Below are 9,023 nucleotides of genomic sequence, written 5' to 3' on the forward strand. Positions count from 1 at the left end.
CAACGTGGATCAGGCAGTTTGTAATCCCAAATTCCTCAGGGTCACCTGGACCAGGAGCTCCACGTGATCGACCTCCATGTGAAAAAATAATTATTGATGTTAATCCCTGAGGATTAGGTTTAGGGCAGGAATTCTGCAGGGGAATTACACAATGGGGCCGGATATCTCGATGAGAGGTTTGTGTTAGCCCAAATCTGTCCTTCAGTGATCATTCCAACCTGCCTGCCCCGTGTGGACCAGCAAAGATTTCTCCTCCAGGTGTCCACCAAAGCCACAGGTGCTGCCACCAAACCAGAGTGGGTTCCTGTCCATGGTCCACAGGTTCTGCTACCAAACCTGCTCCAGAGTGGGTTCCTGTCCATGGCCCACAAGTTCTGCCACCAAACCTGCCCCAGAGTGGGTTCCTGTCCATGGGGTCACAAATTTTGCCACCAAACCTGCCCCAGGGTGTGTTCCTGTCCATGGCCCACAGGTTCTGCCACCAAACCTGCCCCAGAGTGGGTTCCTGTCCATGGCCCACAGGTTCTGCCACCCTTGTGGATCCCCATCCACCAAAACCTGGCTGAGCAAACCCAGCCTGAGGCTTCAGGTGCTGTTTCAGTCTGGTTTTGCACCCCAACGTGGTGTTGGGGGCAGTGGTATCAAATGCCAGGACAGGATGGTTTGGGGTGGACAGAATCCCAGTTTTATGGAATCTCTGATGTTGGAAAAGATCTCCAAGACCACTGAGCCCAACCTTTGACCAACCCACACCTGGTCAAGCATTGAGAGCACTCAATGCCAGGTCCAGGTGTTCCTTGGACACCTCCAGGATGGCCCAAACCCTCCCAGGGGTTGGTTATTTAAAATAACCAGGTTTTGGTTATTTTCTCTTCTGATTTTACCCAGAATTTTTTATTTCAGCCGTGACAGATGCTGTTGCTGCCCTGCTTCCAGAACTTCTGGAATGATCTCAGGGATGATGAGACAGGGATGGAGACACAACAGTGTGATGCAGGAGACACTTCAGAACATGGATTTTCCCGTGAATCACAGGTGAACTTTGGTCTCCTGTGCCTGGGTACAAGTCATGCCCATCTGACCCATCAATTACCTCTTCTTGTCCCATAAAAGGCAGGAATGTGTCAACACTGGGATGGCACCGGGGATTAGGAGTGAGGCACGAGGGATTTGGGGTGATGCTCTGCTGACTCACCGGGATCCCTCAGACTGGAGCACTCACAGCTGAGCTGTGTTCCCCTGGTGCACAGAACCAGCCCATGACTCCTCCCTGAGAGGTTTGGGTTGGGCCGTGGTCAGGAAGCACTTCTGGGATTTTTGGGCACGTGTGGGAGGAGATTTGCTGTCACCTGGGAGAGGTGAGGAGGGAAAAACGGAAAAAAAAAGAGTGGCAGATGTCAGTCTCAGGAAGTGGGGCAGGAAACAGAAATGACTGAGGTCATGAGAGGGCAAAGGCCCCATTCTCCAGGGGCGGCTCACTGTGGAAGCTTCCAGGTCCATGAGGTGTGGGATGAGCTCCAGGAGGTTTGGGATGAGCAACCGGAGCTCCGGGAAGTGTGGGATGAGCTCCAGGAGGTTTGGGATGAGCTCCAGGATGTGTGGGATGAGCTCCATGCAGTGGGATGAGCTCCATGATGTGTGAGATGAGCTCCATGATGTCTGGGATGAGTTCCATGAGGTCTGGGATGAGTTCCAGGTGTGGGATAAGCTCTAGGAGGTGTGGGATGAGCTCCATGAGGTCTGGGATGAGTTCCATGAGGTCTGGGATGAGTTCCAGGTGTGGGATAAGCTCTAGGAGGTGTGGGATGAGCTCCATGAGGTTTGGGATGAGCTCCAGAGATGTGGCAGTTCCAGGTGTGGATTAAGACTGAGGTGTGGTTATCCATGAGTTTGGGAGCGCTGCACTCCTGAGTTTGACTGAGGGTTTCACAACCTCTGACATTACAGAGAATTTTCCATGTTTGCACACCTGACTTGGCTCTGCCTGGACCCACCTGTGCCCACTGCAAACACTGCAAGGTGGAGTGCAGTGTTTTATCCCTATAAAAATATTTTATATTTTTTAATCCCCGGGCAATTTCTCTGCAGGGGTTCAGCACCTTGGCTGCTGTGGGAGGCGAAGGTGGGGACAATCTCCTGCTGGATTCCTGCAGCTTTTCCTGCTTCCCTCTGCAGATGTGTGTGCAGATAACACCACTCCAGCTCTCCAGGGAGAGATTCCCTGTCTCTGCTCCTCAATCCCTTCCCAAAAATCTTTCCTTCCATGGAGTGGCACAGCCTGGATGGCTCCGGCTCAGCTGGGAGTGGAGGTGAAACCTTGGATTGCTTGGAAAGGATTCAGGGAGATTTTATCTGCCCTTCCCACAAAGGCAGAACCCAAACCCAGCCTGGAGCCGCTGGTCTGGCTGGGTTGGCACAGGCTGGGTGAGGGGGGACAGGGATTGGCAGCCCTGGATGTCCCCAAGCCAGGCTGGAGCCTGTTCCCAACCCCGACGTTCATTCCCGACCCGTGCAATCACCGACCTCACACCTGGCATTGAGGCTCCTCGTTATTTTAATTAAGAGCAGTAATAAAACCGGTGCTAATAGCACCTTTCTGATTCCTTTCAAAGGTTCATCATGAACTCTTGGCTAATTAAATGTCTTGTGCATCACACACGATGCTGCTTTCATCCCACAGAGCCCCAAACCCCACAGAAATCAAGGGCAGTGAGAAATCCAACTGCGGATCTAAAATTCCTTATTTCCCTTTCACATCTACAAGGAGGGGCTCAGAACTTTAACGGTTTAAGTCAGTTTAAACTTCAGGAGGAAATGGGAATGGTTTTTTCTTACTCAAGAGGGGCATTGAGGGGCTGGAGTGTGGCAGAGAAGGGAACATAGCTGGGGAAGGGTCTGGAGAACTCCTGGAGGAGCTCAGCTGGGAGAAAAGGATTCTCAGGGGGGACATCAGGAGGAATTTCCTCCTGGAAAGGGAGGTTTGGAGTGCCCATCCCTGGAGGTGTCCAGGGAAAACCTGGAGGTGACCCTCAGTGCCCTGAGCTGGGTGAGAAGGTGAGCATCAGGCACAGGCTGGACTCAAAGGTCTTGGAGAGCTTTTCCACCCTCAGCTCCTCTGGGATTCTGAGATTTCCTCCAGGGAATACAGATTTTCAAAGCAGGGGGAGTTCCCTCACATCAAAGACCAATCTAACCCCAAACTCTCCATTTCAGAGGGGTCAGAAGGGACACTGAGCACGACGTGGTCCTTCCTCTGCTCGTGTCCTCCTCTTTATGGAGATCAGGGATTTCCAGACTTCCAGGACAGAGCCTGAACTGTGTTCACCAGCCACAAACAAACTGCAAACCCTTCACAACGTTCCCATGACGGTCTGAGGCTCCCAGCCAAGGGCTGGGGTTGCAGAGAGGCTGAGCTGCACCTTCAGCCCCAGACAGATTTTGAAATCAGCCTGGCAGGTGCCCAGAGTGTGGGGACTTGCAGGGCTGAGCCACCCCAGCCTCTGGAATGCCACGGGAAAGGGGAGGGAGCTGTGGAAAGCAGCTCCCCTCAGCCCAGACAGGCTGGGGAACGATGCCAAAGATAAAGGAAAAGCAGTGGAAAAACACCAGGACGCCAGCAGGTTTTTGATGAGCTTTTAGGCTTTAATTCAACATCACACCTTTGCTACTGGAGACAGGAGCAGGGAACGAAGAACAAATCCCAATTCCACCGCGCTAATGCCACTCGGGGGTTCTCAGGAGGAGGGAAAAGGGCTGCAGGGATGAGGCAGGGCCTGTCCAAGCTCAGGGACAGGGGAGAAGCTCTGAGCTTCTTCACTTGTGCTGCTGCTGCGGCGGCCACTGCACCGGCTGCTTGATCTGCTGCTGCTGCTGCTGGCACGGAACCTGGGCCAGGGGCACCTGCCCGGTGCCCGCCGGGCACTGAGGGGTCAGCACCACCACGGGGGTGACGTCGGGCACCGCGGTCACCTCGTGGCACACCAGCCCCTCGGAGCCGTGGCAGGAGGAGCGGTCGCTGTCGTGGCAGGAGGAGCTGCCGCCGTGGCAGGAGGAGCTCTCGGAGCTGTGGCAGCCTCTGTTCTCACGGGAGCACATCTTTGGGATGGCGGAGAGGAGGTTGAAGAGCTGGGAAGGAGAGGAGTGGGTGTTAGGGGCAGGGAGGGCATGGTTCACATGGATCTCAGGTTACCTGGTAGGATTCGTCTTTCTGCCCGCCCAGTTCCCCCAGTTTGGGGCTTTGTTTCCACAGTGCTGGATCAACCGGGACCATCTGAACACCCCCATGAGACCCCACAGCAGCTCTCATGGTTCTGCTGGGCCCCATGGGCCATTTCCCTCTTCTTCCTTGAGCCATTTCCAAGCAATTTTTTGAGTAATTTCTCTTCTCTCCCTTGAGTCATTTCTCTCTTCATCCTTAAGCCATTTCCCTGTCATTTTTTCAACCATTTCCCTGCTATCTTTTGAGCCATTTCCCTGCTCTCCTTTGAGCCATTTCCCTGCTATTTTTTAACCATTTCTCTGCTATTTTTTGTGCCATTTTCCTGTTCTTCCTTGAGCCATTCAGTCTTCTTCCTTGAGCCATTTCCCTCCTATTTCTTGGGCCATTCCTCTGCTATTTCTTGAACCATTTTCCTGTTCTTCCTTGAGCCACCTCCCTGCTATTTTTGAGCCATTTCCCTGTTATTCCTTGAGCCATTTCTGTCTTCTTCCTTGAGCCATTTCCCTGCTCTCCTTTGAGCCATTTCCCTGTTATTTTTTCAGCCATTTCCCTGCTCTTCCTTGGCTGCATCCCGGGATGCTCCTGGAGGAGCAGATGCTGTGTGTGGTGCTGGGATATCCCACACCAGCAAGAAGTATCTTGGCAAAAATCCCAAAAAATCTTGTAGACTTGAGATGCCCTGACACAGCCAGGACTGGTGGCAAAGCCCTGGAAAAATCCACTTCCAAAGGCAAGTGCTCAAAATAAAGACAATTTCCTCAGATTTCCTCCCTCCTCGTGTCCTCTGCTCCCTCCAGGCCCAATTTCCTGAGAATGAGGAAAATCCTCTGTCCACACCCCAACCCTGCCGAGGATTGCTGGGATTTCAGGGAGGCAAAAATCATCCAGGATGCTGAGCTGGAAGAGGATCCTGCTACTCCTTCCTCTCACAGTTAAAATCTCTTCTCTGTCCTTTCCTAAATTTCTTCAAGGAAGAAATTTCAATACTTCAAGGAAGAAGTTTTAATACTTTCATCTCCTGAATGTTTTCCAAAAGAGCTTATTAAAGCAGTCAGGCTTATAAAAGTAATTAAAATTCCCAGCTTAACCCCAAGGTTTCTTATGAAAAATCAGCCTGCTGTCTCTCATTCATCCCAAAATCCCCATTTTTTGGCTTTATTCATTTCCAGTTTGTCCTTTGGATGCTGGAAAGCACCAGAACAATCCAATCATAACTACAGGTAATAAATTTTGCTTCTCAGCACAGGCAGTCCTAATTTTTGGGAGCACAAAGCAGTCCCAGCCCCAGAGCCGAGGATTTGGCTCTCAGTAACCCCAGGAAATGCCCCCAGAGCAAAGCTCATCTCAGTGCAGGGAATTCTCCTTGGAATTAAAGCTTAGCAGACACTCACCTGGGCTGTGAATGCTCTGGAAGAGGAGTGGAGCTGAGTGAATGAGTTGCTCTCCCCTCCAAGGACTTTTATACAGTTCCCAAGTCCCTTCCTGAAAATGCAATAATCCCCTGAGGGGAAAAAATGACCAAGGTATTTACAAAACAGCCCCACCCCTAATTACCCATCACCTTCAAAAGCTCCTTCCACCCGATTTCTTTGATTGACTTGTCAGGCTCTGGATTGTCTTCCTCGTCTTACACAGCTTTAATTGCGCCCTGCCCCTGGCGGGCTCGGAGTGAAAACCGTGTGGGCGGCCGGGGCTGGCTCACCCTCACGGCACGATGAATTTTAGGTTGCAACACGGGTGGCAAAGGTGGTGAGTTTTGGGGTTCCTGTCCTCCCGAAACCTCTCACCTGGAGTCTGGCAGGAAGGAGAGGTCCCGGTGCCCCGTCCTTCCAGACCGGTCTCAGCAGGAGAAAAATCTTGGGGTTTTTGTGGAGCAAAACCACCATTCTCAGGTTGTCGCCATGAAAAATGGTAAATTCTTAGAAAGTGTTGGTTGAACGTGCTTGGAAAACATCTTTGAAGTTGTTTTCAGCCTGTGAGGCTCCTGCAGGTACCAGAAATGAGCCGAGGGTCCCTTCTCTGGCAGGATCATTTCCCAAAGGAACAAAACCAGTCTGTGGCCACTGTGGGAGGCTCTGGCTGGGAGGTGACCTGGCAAACCCAGCTGGTGGCGCTGGCCACTGCTGGAAGTGTTGGTTTCTACCTGTGAATTCCCCAAAAATGTAACACGGTTTCCTCAACATGAGGAAGAACTTCTCCCCTGGAACAGCTGGAGTGTCTGGGGTAATTCCAGACCCTCCTGGGCCTGTCTTTGTGTCACCTGCTCCAGGTGACCCTGCTGTTCTGGGATTCTGTGATTGTGAGATCAGGGATTCTGAGCTTCTGTGGTTCCATGGTTCTGTGATTTCCCACCTGTGTCCATCTACCTGGACATCTACTCCTGTAGTTTCTATCCCACCTGATTTTATGGTCATTCCACCATCACTGACACAGTCACCACCGATTTTCTTTGCTGATGTTTTTCCTGGTCAGCCCCAAGATGCCCCACACAGAATTCCTCATTGAAATTTTCCATTTTTTCTCATATTTTACTCCATTTTATTTGCCAGGCTCTGGAGCAACGACGGGAAACCGGTGCCGACGGAAGACGCTTGTGCAAACCTTGCACCCGTGAGTAAGCTGTGAGTAAAATGCTGGGTCAGAGACCACACATCCGAGCTCCCCACGCATCCTGAGCTCCACCAGCTCTTCCCTGGGGCGGGATGGGAGCACCTGGGTGCAGAGCACTGGGGTGGTGCAATCCTGGATGCAACCGCGGCTTCGCAACATCCCCGACTTCTCATTTCCCCTCCCCATCATGGAATTCCAGCAGGACTCCTGATGTGTTCTCACTCACTTCCCACCTGAAATCGCTCATGGAGCCATGAGGTTTGGCTGGGCAGAGATGCCCTGAGGCCGAGGGGTGGCAGAGTTTTGTAGGGCAGAGCCGAGGGGTGGCTCTGTTTGCTATCACTGAAACAATTCCTGGAGTTTCTCTCCAGAGGCGCCAGTTGGAGACTTTCATCCAGAAGCCAGAGTTGTGTTTACTGCTCAGCCTGTTTACCAACAGCTGCAGGAGAGGGGCCTTGGTTTGACAAGCACAGACAGGCTTGGGATGAGTCCTGGCTTATCAGAGTTTGGGATGAGTCCTGGTTTATCAGAGTCGGGAATGAGGTATTATCAGGCTTTGGGATGACTCCTGCGTTATCACAGTTCCTCACAGGATGACTCGTCCCTGCCCTGTTGTGCAAGGAGAGGGGAGGAAACCTGGCTGTGCAAAAGGATAAAACCCAGCCTGGGACTCCTCCCAGCCTCAGGCTGGAGCTGAGCTCTGGGGAGGGCAGATCAGCTCCAGCTCCTCGTGTCCAGCCTTGGGTGGAAACCTGTGCACCCTGGGTTTATTAAATATTGAACCATCCAAACTTTGCGAGTGCTCTTTGATAGGAGACTCCAGAACCAGGGAGTAAGAAATGGGATTTTCAAGTGTTTTCTGTTTTCTCTGTTTTGGGAGGGACTGAAATTTTGAGGTGGTTTTTGGTCACTTGGATAAACTAAAATATTTGAAGGCTCTGGGCTTGGTTTTGTGGAATTCTCTGGAAATTTATTTGAGCTTTCAGAGTTTTTTCGCTTCCCTTAATGAAAGATGGAAACCCACAGAAATATCAATAATGAAGTTGTAGATTTCAGAAATAGAAATAAAAGCAAATAAATGATAATGCTGCCTAATTTTAGAATGGAATTTAATAGGGCTAGTGACAAAATCTTGTGTAATTGTCCCCACATGATTATCGTGCGACAATTTACATGTGAGGGATCCTGTGGCATCAAACACAGGTTTAGAGCTCAGAGGATTTGGGTCTTTGGTGATTCAGGGCAAAGTTTTCTGCATTTTTATTGAGTTGAAAAGGTCAAAATCCTCCCAGGTGGGTGAAAGCAGAAAGGTAAAAAACCAACAATGTGATTTTATGTCTCACTTTTAAATGGACCCAGATCTACAGGTGTTTTTTTTTTTTTCCCTTCCTAACAAGTATTTGGATGAATCAAACAAGAGAAGATTAAAAGTTGGGCAAACCCCACGTCCCAACCAGCACTGGAACCGTCCTCTCCCCGTGCTTAATTTAGGGCCTGATCCTATCAAAATAATGCCATGAGCAGGTTACGGGGAGGAAGCCAAGGAGCTCCTTGGAGTTGCCTCATGCACGAGGTTCTACGTGCTCGGGGTTTCGCCATCGGGGCAGGAGCCAGGTAAACAACCTTTCACTGCCAGGTCACGCTGTAAATAATAATCAGTCGGAAATCCTCCGGGAAATTGGCAGATCTCCTTAATGAGGCTCGTGGGGGGCTCCGTGGGGTGGGAAGAGCAACTCCAGAAAGAGCCAGGATCCCAGAATTAAGAGCAGAATCCCAAAATTCTGGAGTAGTTGGGGTTGGGAGGGAGATCTCCTGAAGCAGGAGATCTCTCCTGAGATCCTCCAGGTGGGGTTGGGATGTCTCTGGAAGGGGAGACCCCACTCCTTCCTCTGCCTTCTCTGTGGAAATAAATCCTCCCTCATACTGAGGTGGAATTGGGGTTTGGTTTATCCTTGTCCTGTCATTGGACACCACTTGGGAAGAGTCTGGCACCACCTGAACTCCCCTGGTTCAAAGTGATGTATTTTTATTGTATTAACATAAAATTTACATTTAAATTGGGTGTAAAATACACATGAAAAATGTCCTTTGTGTTGTGGAGATTCCTTGAGGGATCCACTTGCATTTTGAGTGAAGGAGCCAGAAATGAAAGAAACCATCCCAATAATGAAATTACCCACAGACCGTGAAATTT

Source organism: Zonotrichia leucophrys, chromosome 25 (genome assembly GCF_028769735.1).
Source record: "Zonotrichia leucophrys gambelii isolate GWCS_2022_RI chromosome 25, RI_Zleu_2.0, whole genome shotgun sequence".
Taxonomy (NCBI): Eukaryota; Metazoa; Chordata; class Aves; order Passeriformes; family Passerellidae; genus Zonotrichia; species Zonotrichia leucophrys.